Raw genomic sequence first — 13251 nt, 5'->3', positions numbered from 1 at the left:
CCCCTCTCAAACACCTATCTATAATTACATTTCCAACAATTGGTATTAGAGAAAGGTTCTCCTATTAGAGGCTTAGTATCTTGAGAGTAAAGATATAAGGGAATGGAAGTGTATAAGTTAGAAAAAACCAATGAGAATGAAAAACTAGATCTACATATGGCTATGGAGCAAGTCAAGAAGCTCAAAGAGCAACTCACTCACTCTCTAAAAAGAAGAAAAGAGTTAGCAGTGCAGATGAATGAAAATCTCTACATAGAAGAAAGAATGGAAGACTTCTACAAAGAAAGAAGTGTAGAAGAAGTAGGTGTAGCCATAGAAGATCTACTAAGGAGGAATACCATTCTACAAGAAGAAGTAAGAAAACTGAAAAGAGAACAGGAAAGTCACTCATTTAGGCTAGGTAGAAGCAAGAAGTTGGGTATCAAATCTGTGGAAGTCCATAGATTGAGATCATGCTCTTTAAGAAATGGTTACCCATTTTTTTTAAATCAGGTACCCATTTTTTTATTTTCAAAAAGAGGGTACTCGTTTTTTAAAACATAAAAAATTTGTATTTTTTAGAAACGGGTACCCATTTTTTTCAGAAATGGGTACCTATTTTTTACTTTTAAAAAATGGGTACCCATTTCTAAAAATTTGAAAAAAAAATTGTCGGGGATTTTATGGGCTGATTTGACTTTTTCAAAATGGGTACCCGTTTCTTACAACATGTGGTGGGATTTTTTCTTCCTACCTTAGATTTTGGTTTGGGATAGGCTTGGTGAGACCAAGCTTATGCCTTGACCTATCAAGATTTGGATAAGGCATTGAACTAACAAATTCATGTCTTGCCATAATTTTTAGAGGGTCTTCCTAATCAAATTTTTTTATGAAAAAAAAAACCAATTAGAGCTCTCACCATCTTGATTTCAGCAATATAAATTTTATAGTGCTATGATTTTATTTACTATTTTTGCATTATTTTTTAATGAAAGGTGGTACCTAAATGTAAAATAGTGAAGTTACTAAAGTTGTAATAATTTTTTTATTTTATAATTTTTCTTAAATTAATTTATTTCATCAATCTACATACAATTATTTTGAGGTTAAAAAAATGAGTTTTTGAAAAAAATGAAAATTTGATCAAATTATGATGTTTGTACATGAGACATTTTAAACATTACCTTTATAGCCAATTAATAATTAATAAAAAAAAAATTATTCAATATAAAATTAAGGAAAAATATTGTCATCAATCTTAGGTGTATTAGGTAACTCCCTTTAAAAGGATTTACAAAAATTCATTTATTTGTGTCAAATTATGGTGTCCATACACGCGCATGGTATGCTCCTAAAATAGGAATTTTGAAAAAGTGGTTTTTAAAGATCCATACCAAAAACAAAATCTATCATATGGGTACAAAAAAAAAATTACATATTCAAAAAGTAGATTCCGAACACTAAAATTTTTATTTTTGAAGTTTTTTATATTTAATCTCTAAATGCCTCAAACTTTGACATCAATTGACTAGAAACTTCAAAAATAGGAAAAATACTTCCACTTTTTGTCCAAAAGTGAGACCCAACTTCTTACACTTACCCAACTATGTGAAGTCATGGAACAAAAGAACAAAGTAGAAAATGCCAAAGAAATGATAGAAGAAGAAAAACAATTTCTTGCAACAAGATTATAAGAAAATACTAATGAAATTCAACAACTATCACAACATTAGGCATATATGGCAAATCGGCTAAATTATGAAACCATCAATCTAAGAGTAGAGAATGAAAGACTCGAGAATGATCTAAGAGCTCAAAAGTAACTCAATGAAAGAATGTTGAGGTTACAAGAAAGCATGAATCAATTGTATAAACAAACTTAGAAAAGGCACAAAGACACTATTGGCTTAGGGTTTACTCCACCTTCAGTAACTGAACAAGGAGAATCGTCAAAATAAGAAGCACAAAAGAACAATAAGCCTACATGTAACAATTATGGAAAAATAGGACATACATCAAACATTTGATAGAGTAATACTATGAACCCCAAGTTCAATGGATATTGTTATAATTTTAATAAGTATGGACACAAGGTGAATGAATGTAGAACTAGACCAAAGTTTGAAGGAAACTACCACACATGTCAGAAGTATGGTCGCAAATCTTTTGAGTGCAGATCCAAATAGTGCAAACCAAATAATTAGTACAATACAACTAGACAAGGAGAAATTATTGGTTGGGACTACAATGCGTGGGGAAGATGCTATCTATGTGGAGAGTATGACCACATTGGAGAAAATTGTGTAAGAACTCACTTCAGAAAAAGACATACTAATATGAGATGTTATGCATGCAAAAAGATTGGTCATTTGGGAAGAAGTTGTATGAACCGAGCTATAGTAAATTCTAGTGAAGAATAAAGGGAAAACAAAGGTTGATGAGATCAAAACTTAGATGTATCAAATATGGGTAAGGAAATAAGAGGAAGACATAAGGAAAGGTGATGAAGTTATTGTCACCTAAACCAATTAGTTGGGTGAAGCAACCACATCCAACTAATCATACAAGTAGATGGTTGGAATTGTAAATCTAAAGAAGATACTACATCAGTTCCAGATATAGAGATCAATTTGAGTAGAGTAATTTCAAGCACCTAGATAATTAAGAGCAAAAATTTTTGTTTTGCTAAGGGAATTGGAAGGAAAATAGTTTGGCAAGGTGATATGTCATTGAAATTCTTCATTAACAAAGCAAAATGACATCCACCTCTAGTGTGAAGGAGAAGAAGGGTTCTAAAATATTAGTAAAGAATTTGGTTTGTGAAGCACCCAAATTCAAGTTATATGATGTGGTAGTTGAGGAGAAAGGCCCCATGAGGGCTCACTCAAACATTCCTCCAAAGGTATTGTTAATTCATGACATTAGGTCATTTTTGTAAGGAAACTTGCAAAAAAGAATATAATTGTTTCCACATAACCCATAATAAATTTGAAATATGAATTTGCAATTTAAATCCACGTGCAAGAGAATAGACAACATACCCACAAAAATGTGACACAAGATATACCCTGCGAAACCCTCATTGAGGGAAAAACCTTGCCTCCAAAAGCATCCATCACCATGTATTATTCAGCAAAAACACAATTGCAATATAGCCATAGAAGCTGTCAATGCCATATCCACAACCAAGCAATCCATGTGAACAAGCATGAATCCACACATCCCATGCCATGCTTCCAACCTTCACAAATGCTCCTTTGGCTAGCCTATCAAGCCTTGTCTCACTCGACTCTACTCTTTTTTGCCTTCTATTGTGTCACACCAACAACTACCCTTGTGGATTCTTATATAGTAGCAAGTCTCACAAAACCACCAAGTGGTATTACATAAACCATGTGCTACCTAACCCATTGACCCCACATTTAATATAACAATTTTAATTCTTTTCCCCACTATTAAATAATCACATCAAATATTATCACAATAGTATAATACAACTCATCAAGTATATCCCATGGGAATATTTCCACGTTGCACATCCATCTACATGAAACATTACATAACGAAATAAAATAATACAATATAACAATATTATACAATGTGTGTAATGCCCATTATCTCAACAATCTCTCACTTATTGTATACATTGCATAGGATCAATTTCTAGCCACATAAATGAACAAGGGAACAATCACTCCTAACATATCCACCATCATGGATCAAAGTACATAAGTGCTTCATCCTAGTACCACAACAAAATCAAAGTATTTAGCATCTCAAACATGATCTCACCTCCTATTATGTCACTATCACAAGACATACGGGTATGTGCAAGATCATGGTGTGCCAAAAAGTGGCAATCTAAAAAATATGTAGTTCTGAAATGCCTGAAAGAATTTCAAAATCTATTCCAACATTTTTCCCACCCATCCTGATACTAAATAAAAATAATTAATACCTTTATAAGTCCTACTATATCTTTTGATACCAACCTGATATGTTCAACTTTAAAACATCCCGAAAATGTGTTTTTGGCATGTTCTTATGTGTTTTTTACTTCAAGCATGTTGCTAATGACTTTTTTTTCACCAAAATTTGATGTAATGAAAATAGTTTCTTAATAATTTTCTTAGCTTTTCATAAATGTAAGGTTTGTCAAATTATGAGTTCAGTAAGTAATTATTACTTATTTTCTAATGTAGTTAGCTACAAAGTGTTGATTGACATACTGGTTGAAAAATAGCTATAACTTTCAAACCGTATAAGATTTGTGAAATCGAAAAGATGTGTCACATTCTATGCTTCGACTAGTATAAGAAAAGCTTAATTTTTTTTTTTTTTGAACTAGTTAAGGTGGTTAGACACAGGAATTTTTAATTTCTAAAAATAGTATAGTAGAAAATTCATAATTAATTATTTATTTGGAATAAAAATTCCCAAAAATATGCATCACATCTGGGCATGAGTCTAATTTTTATATCTATAATTATATTAAAAAATATTATCATTTGATTTTGATTAAGGTGGTCAGGCATACACCTACTTTTTATTTTTGCCCTAAAATTTTTGTAGTACTGCATTAAAATCCAAACTTTTGACCAATCAAATAATTTTTTCTCTAGCTAAGACCTTGTAGTTTAGAAACTAGATTCAATTTCCTACAAATTATTTTACAACAAATTTTTGATATAAAGTCTAGAACCACTTTAAAATTATGTGTCAAGTTGACATAACCCTAATTTGCTAGTTTTTCACTGTCACTTAAAGCCATAGTTTGGTACACCATGATCCTGCACATACCCATACATAAAAGCCATCCAAAGAGAAAGCCACCCAACCTGTCACATTAGAAGGTCATAAAATGTTATACCAACTAAAATTTCAAGTACAAACACCCGATCCAAAGGTGATCACATGTATCTATAGTTGTCAAAATATCCATAGCTGAAATAACACTCGCAGCAAGTGCCAAACCCATCCAACTATCCATACCTCCAAAGGTATACAAAGTGAATCTCACATAATTAACATATCCAATTTGTAACCTGAAATCACAATCCTCAAGATCAATACCTAGCACATATATACCAAGAAGCTCCCACTGCAAAAGATAATGTCAAATAAATAACCAATCCACTCACAACATCTCATAGAAGTGAATCCATCGAGTCTCAAAGATATCCACAACACATAAACCAATAACTTGCAAGAACAACCCTCATAAAAAAAAATTCAATAGTCTCTCAAGCTCTCCACAACCAACAGAGGAAAGTGATAAAGGAATAACCATGTCATCTCTCACATGACATACATAAGCACAAACTAGTGATCAAATCTCTAACCAATCTCAAATCCAATGTAGGCAAAACTAAACATCTAGGAAGATAACCAAGACCAAAGAGAAACTATGCAAATCATAACCTGTATCATGTCCTTCTACACATACCTCTAGATGTAAACTATGCAAGTAAGATCTCCTCCATAAAACCCCAACAAGAAGCCACAACAACTCCCAAACCATAACATATAACTAATCATGTATGTAAGCCCCTCACAAGAAGATCAAACTCATAAATCATTCCTTATCCAAGGAATATGCCCAATATAAAATCATCTCCCAAAATCAACTAGCATAACAACATATGAAAATGGAGATAAGAAATGTTAAACCATCTCTCAAATGAACCCTCCAGAACTAACTCATGTACCATAGCTCAAGATCCATCTCCATGAAAGACAAGCATAAACATAATGCACCTAAGAGAAACAATGGGCTATACCTCTCAAGTAGAAAATCGCCAAGTAGACCAAGAGTGGGGAATGAGAATGCTTATCAAGATATCCAAATCTCCAATAAAGACTCATCTAAGAACAATCTCCTCTCAAGTCCATATCAAGTGAATTCCTCTCGAACGTCCTATTGAAACCATCAACTGTCCCAACAAATACTTCTCTAATCCAAGAGAAATTAGCATCACCACCATCTCTAAGTATCCATGAGCACCTATAAATAATCAATCCATGCCAACTCCAAATGCAATATAGCAATATCATGAACTATCCAGCTTATGATCAATGTACTCAATACCAAGAAACTAAACCAAGATCAATGTCAAAGTTCCAATCATGGCCTCAGGAACATAAATATGACAACATAATTCAACCATCTCAACCAAAAAGATAACATGCTCCATATGAACATACTATAACATGTCAAAACTCTAAATGTGTATCAAGAGTATATCATGATATAAAATATGAAACCATCCTCACACCCAAGGATAACATGTCAAATGAAAGAATAAACCACACCTTTACCAAGAACCCCATTAGTCCTCAAGATGCAACCATCTCCACACACCATGAAGATAACCATCTCGACATACCATGAAGAACCATCTCCACACACCATGAAGATAACAAATCAAACTAGGAAATAATCCTACACTATCATCCCATCACTGTCACAAGCTCCCACTAAACTATGTATCCAAGCTATCCATGACATCATGAGGGAGAAAAAGTCATCCTCTAACCATAAGAATAAACCAAAGCATCAAACTATCAAAGAACTCAAAGTACACATCATGGGCTCCTTAAAAGAAATCAAATAACCATGATCCTTAACCAAGAAGATATACCACCATAGCCAAATTAGAAATCCAAACCAATGAACATCAAGGATATACCTGTATATCCAATCATGTCATGCCAAACTCCATGGCACCATGATCACATCCATGAACCGAGTAACTAACTCTCAAAGTGTCCAACCTGTCAGCATAAAATAGTCAACCACAATCCTCCATTATGATTGTGCCTGGTAACAACATCTCATCCCTTCTACATGAATAAAAATCATCAAATCATGTGACTTAGGGCATAGACAACCCAAATCCAAGCCACCAATCTTAATATCCAACAATAATGAAAGATCAATGGGCAAAGACAACTCATATCCAAGCCATAAATGCAACCTATAAGTATAGACCACTTACAACACTACACAACTTGTAGACCCAACAAGTCATCATACATATCTAAACCAAACATTGATAACCATATCATCATGAGACCAATTTAAAAATGGAAATGAGTATACAATGACATTAAATCTTAAATCTCCAAACAGACAATGTCATAAACTCACAATGCTACCATAGTCAATATGTGCCATAAATTGTTTAGATCAATATATTAATTACTAAATAAATCATGTCAAACCTGTACCAAATCTAAATCAATGTGTAGAGCTCTCCAAGAGCTTTATGTTGACTGCTCGAAGTCCAAAATTTGACTCTATATGCCCAAGTTCTGTCCTAATTTGTGCTCAAAATAAAAAACATCTAACTTTCAAAATCTTAAAACCTAACAAAATATCAAAGTCATAGAACCAAACCTACACCAAGTTGTAGTGCTCTGAATTAGCTTTCCAACACCTATAAGAAGTTTTAAATTTGATTTTCTGATAGAAAGTTATGGTCATTTTACTAAAATGGACTTTTGACCATTTTCATTGCGATTTTTTTTGTGACAAAAATTTTGACGGGATTAAATTTGACGGCCATCACAAGCTGAAACTAAAAAAATCTTTCATTTCCTTTGAACATGGCCGAACTAGGGCATATTATATATCAAAACTTATGGAAACATCGACCTGGATCTAATAGTGAGGTTTGCTTTTACGTAGGAGGTCATTTTTGCAAACTGCCCCTAAAATCCTCATTTAAATGAAATATCCAAAAAACCCTTTTGTCCAACAATTTCACATACCCAATATCTACCAATATCTCATCATAATAAAAAACTCAAAAACCTCAAATCTACAATAGATAACTCATATATCTTTCCATTTCTTTTATCCTCTCATGCATTCCCATGGATTCAATCTAGGGTTACAGTAATAAAACCATAGCTCTGATACTACTTGTAAGACTACCTACAATAAAGAATATAACCATTTTCACATAACCCATAATAGATGTGAAATATGAATTTTCAATTTAAATCCACATGCAAGAGAATAGACAACATAACCACAAAAATGTGACACAAGATATGTTAAAAATAGATCAAAGAAGCTAATCAAAGAGGGAGATTGTTGAGAGAGATTGTTGAAGAAGACTATGTGTTTCAATCATTGTTTTGTCATTGATGTCAAACTTTCTATTTGTTGGTAAGACAACTATTTATAATATTTAAGTACTATCACTTATTTGATTAATGAAGAGGATTTGATCAATAAGAGGTGACAATAGCACCTAGAGGATAGGTTGAGTTATGATTATGTAATGAAGTACAAGAATTAGTTAAGATAGTGATAACATGATGTATTGATAATATACTTAAGGTTAAAAATGTTGGCTACACTAAGAAACGTTAGAAGACTAAGTTAAACAAAGTATGTCTGCTAAGCTTGACTGAGTGGATAGTAGGTGTCGAGAAAAGTTAGTGCAAGCCGAGAAAAAAGTCAATTGTAGACAAGTAAAAGCAAATTCTAGTGGATATCGAGCAAGATAGTTGATGTTGAGTAAAGTTTAGTTGATGCTGAGCACCAGTAAACTTTAGTTGATGCCCAATGATTTTATAGAGGATGTTGAGTAACATAGTGTGTGTCGAGCATCGGAAGGTTGATAATCCTAAGTTGTTGCATTATTTTAAAGATCATAGATTCGATGAATCTAAGCCGACAAGTTTGTTTTCTTGGATTGTTTGAACCGGGTGGAAGATAAAGTTGATGAGCTAGTGGCATAGAATTCAAGATAAATCATTTCGAGGTGAATTCAAAGTGGATTCTAGGAGAAGCTTCTAGAAGAGATATGGAATATGGGGTAGATACATTGTATCTTACCTAATCCATCGAAACCCTAAATTGGATGATGGAGAATAAGTGACAAAAGATCTTAATTTCCTATTTATAGGAATGGTTGGTCATGAAGCAAGGTTATCATGTGCGAGAACCTAAGGAAGACAAGGAGTCAAAGGGTTATGTTTCATCAAGTGACCTAAGAGAAGAGTCTGCAATGGCATGTTAAGAAAGAAGGCTTAAGGAGATGAATGCTTGAAGGATGAACGAGCTATCAAAGCTACAAAGTATAAAGGCCAAGCAAAATTGAGGACTAAATAGAGATCTATAATTTGCAATTAAAGTTGTAAGTTGTATCAGATCAAATCTCTATTGTTACTCTCTAACAATTGTATCAATCTAGGGTAAATCCTTTGGATTAAGGTTGACCTAATAGTCATTTGTAAACCCTTTAACTGGGTGGCATTCCAAGTGAATGGCCTAAAGTCCTCTAACAAGACTTGCTCCTAACAAGGTGATTGAAATCCTTTAACAAGGTCACATTTAACAATGTCTATTGTGACCTTCAACAGGGTTGGCCTTTTGCAGGGCATCACTTCAGAAGAGTGAAAAGAGTAGCATGTTACTGATAGTTTTTTCCAAATTGGATTTCCATGTAAATCATTGTTTCATGTGTGTTGATGGTTCTGTTATGTTTCATGTTTACATTTTCATCAATTGATTTGACAGTAGCCTACAAGTTTTAAGTGATTTCATAATCTTATGGATGCATACATAACTATAAATGTTTTATGGGTTCACTAAGTTGTGAAAAGTTTTATTTATACATCTAGACCTTGGATAAGTAATTCACCCCCCTCTTAGTTATTCTAAAGAATTCTAACAATTGGTATCAAATCCATCTGCTTAAGAGGACTAGTTTTAAGGTACTAGAAGCACAAAGATCATGATGTCAAAAAGAGATGTACCCAAGCTTAATAGAGATAACTTTCTTGCATGGAAAATTTTGATGAACCTACACCTTGGAGGGTTTGGAGATCATGCACAATCTACCATTTTAGTAGAACATGTTGATCCGACTGGAGCCCTAACTATTGAAGATATGAAGAAGAAGAAAGAACACAATGAGGTGATGTTGAAGATTTCCTCTACCCTAAGCTATGCTGAATTTGATGATATCAAAGGCTATGACACTGCAAAAAAAATGCGGGATACCCTATACACTATCTATGGAAGAGACAAAAGTGTTCAAAGAGTCAAATCTGAGAGTCTTAGAGATAAATTTGATGATATGAGAATGGAAAAAGGTGAGAATATTTTTCAATATGTTGCTAGGATAAAAGATGTTGTTAGTGCAATAAAAGGAGCAACTAGTTAGATTGATGATGATATCGTGCTAAGAAAAGTCTTGAGAACACTACTACCTATTTATGCTATTAGAGTTTCTATAATTCAAGAACTGAGATGTATTCTAGAAAATAACTAACCCTTGAAGGTATGGTAGGTAGACTCGCTACTTTTGAGCTATCTAACTTTGACAATTACAAACCTGAGAGTCTTGAATCTACTTTCAAAGCTAAGTTGTTATTGAAAGATTCTGATGAGGTGAAGTAGAAAAAGAAGAGAAAGATAAAATATGTATCTAGTGATAGTGATACAAATGAGGAAGATGTTGAACAACTAGAAGCACTACTGGCAAGAAGATTCCATAGAGGTAAAGGCAAGTTCAAAGGTAAGTTACCTATCATTTATTTGAATTGCAATAAGGTTGGTCATATTACTACAAGATGTACATAGAAGAACAAATACAAAGGGGGTGACAAGTACAAAAAAAAAAAAAAAAGATGACAGCAAATATTATAAAGATAAAGACAAGAAGTCATGCTACATTACTGAAGAGGAAACAAAGGATGAATCTGATGAACATGATGATAAAGTGGTGTATGTTGCAATGAAGGATGAATCTAATGAAGATGAGGCAATTGTAATTGTGACTTGTGTGAACAAAAATGATAAATGGATCATTAATAGTGGATGCTCACATCATATGACCTAAGAAAAAAGTAAGTTCATTACCTTAAATTTTTATGAAGGAAATAATGTATGATTTGGTAATGATGCACCATGTTTGATAAAAGGAAAAGGTTCTATCAAGCTCACATATAAGATTCTATGTGACAATGCTTACTATGTTGAAGGACTTAACTACAATCTATTGAGTGTGTCATGATTGAATAATTTAGAATGTAAGGTTGAGTTTGAAAACAAGATTGCTAAGATATATGATACTGATGGAAAATTGATTGGGAAGGGTGATCAAACTTGAAGTTATCTATTCTATCTTGATATAGAGGATGCTACTTGTCTTGTTGTAAGATTTCATGATGTGTGGCTATGGCACAAGATGTTATGTCATGTTAACTTTGATAACTTGGTTAGTATCAATAACATGAAGAAAGTTAGAGGTTTTCCTAAGTTGAAGAAACTTAACAATACAATGTGCAAACAATGTCAGTTAGGCAAAATGACAAATTCAAGTTTTAAGAGTAAAACTTATACTTCTAAAGAAATACTAGAGATTGGACCAATTGATGTGCAAAGCTACAAAGGAGATAAGTACATTATGTTATTTATTAATGATTATTCTAGAATGATGGCAGTCATGTTTCTAAAACAAAAATCTGATGTTTTTCAAATGTTTAAGTGATACTTAGCAAGAGTTGAGAAGGAAACATGTAAGAGCCTAAAATGTTTGAGATTAGATAGAGGAGAATTCACATCAAATGAATTTGAGATATTATTTAATGACAGAAGAATCAAAAGATAGACATCTACCCCTATAACCCCTCCGCAAAATGGGATTATTGAAAGGAGAAATAGGTCTATAATGGACTATGGTAGAACACTTATGATGGAGAAGAATGTTTCTTTGAAATACTAGAGAAAATCTATAAGTACAACTATCTATACTTTGAATCATGTGCAAGTCAAGAAAAGGTTATCATTCAGCACCTTTTGAACTATGGTATGGACACTCACCCAATGTAAAATATTTTAAGGTATTTGGAAGCAAATATTAAATTCTTAAAGATTTCAAGAATGGTAAACTTGATGCAAAATGTGAAGAAGGTCTATTCCTTGGATATTCCACAAGAAGTAAATCTTATAAGTGTTTGAATACTAACACTAACAAAGTTGTGGAATGTGTAAATGTGAAATTTGATGAATATATAGAAGTACATGAGGTTGAACCTATGAAAGAAATAGAAAAATAAAAATTATTTGTATACTTTTATGAAGGTATGCCTATTGAAGAAGATGCTACAAATCAAGCTACAAACCAATAGCAAGTTTTAGTGATTGCCAAGTCACATTCTATGAATGTTGAGTTGCATTTAGGAACTTAGATACATTTAGATGTCGAGTTATAAAATGAAGTAGGTACACATTTTGATTCTAAAGTTAGTATACGTGAAACAGATTCTAAGATACCTGACAGAGATGCACACAATGATTCTGAAGCTAAAAGACAAAATGAAGAAATAAGAGCTAAGCCAAGATTGTCTAAATATTTTAAAAGGCATCATCCTGTTGCTCAAATCATTAGAGATAAAGATGCTAGGCCAATGACAAGAAATAGATTGAGAAGTGATACATGCTTGGTAAGCATGAAGGAACCCAAATTAGTAAGAGATGCATTAGAAGGTCTGGACTGGAGTAAATCCATGGAAGAAGAAATTGAACAAATTGGGAAGAATAAAACATGGAGTCTAGTTCCTAGACTAGAAGACAAAAATGTGATTGGCACCAAGTGGGTATTCAGAAACAAGCTAGATGAAAATGGTGAAGTCACAAGGAACAAAGCAAGATTAGTTTGCAAGGGATATGAATAAGAAGAAGGAATTGAATATGGAGAGACATTTGCCCCTATTGCAAGATTGGAAGGAGTAAGAACTCTACTTTCTTATTCTAGTTATAAAGGTTTCAAAGTGTATTAGATGGATGTTAAATCTGCATTTCTGAATGACATATTAGAGGAAGAGGTTTACATAGAAAAATTAGAAGGATTTGTTGATGTTAATAATAGGAACATGGTATGTAGACTACACAAAGCTTTATATGGTTTAAAGCAAGCATCAAGAGCATGGTATGAGAGACTTCATAATTATCTTGTGAAGATTGGATTTGAAAGGACTGATGATCTATACATGAAGAAAGAGAAAGGAAAATGTATTTTGTTACTTGAAATGTTTATTGATGATATCATATTTAGAGGTCAAGATGCTTTATGTAAGGATTTTGCAAATCAGATAAAGAAATTATTTGAGATGTCTATGTTTGGAGAGATCAATTTTTTTGTGGGTTTGCAAGTATATTAGATGAAGTATGGTATATACATCACTTAGTCAAATTTTATCAAGGAAATATTGAAAACTTTTGGATTGGAGGATTCCAAACTAGTAACT

The sequence above is a fragment of the Cupressus sempervirens genome, chromosome 7 (assembly GCF_028749045.1).
Source record: "Cupressus sempervirens isolate cs-2001-9-10 chromosome 7, ASM2874904v1, whole genome shotgun sequence".
Classification (NCBI taxonomy): domain Eukaryota; kingdom Viridiplantae; phylum Streptophyta; class Pinopsida; order Cupressales; family Cupressaceae; genus Cupressus; species Cupressus sempervirens.
The sequence above is the reverse complement of the archived record's forward strand: the minus strand, read 5'-3'. Positions refer to the sequence as shown.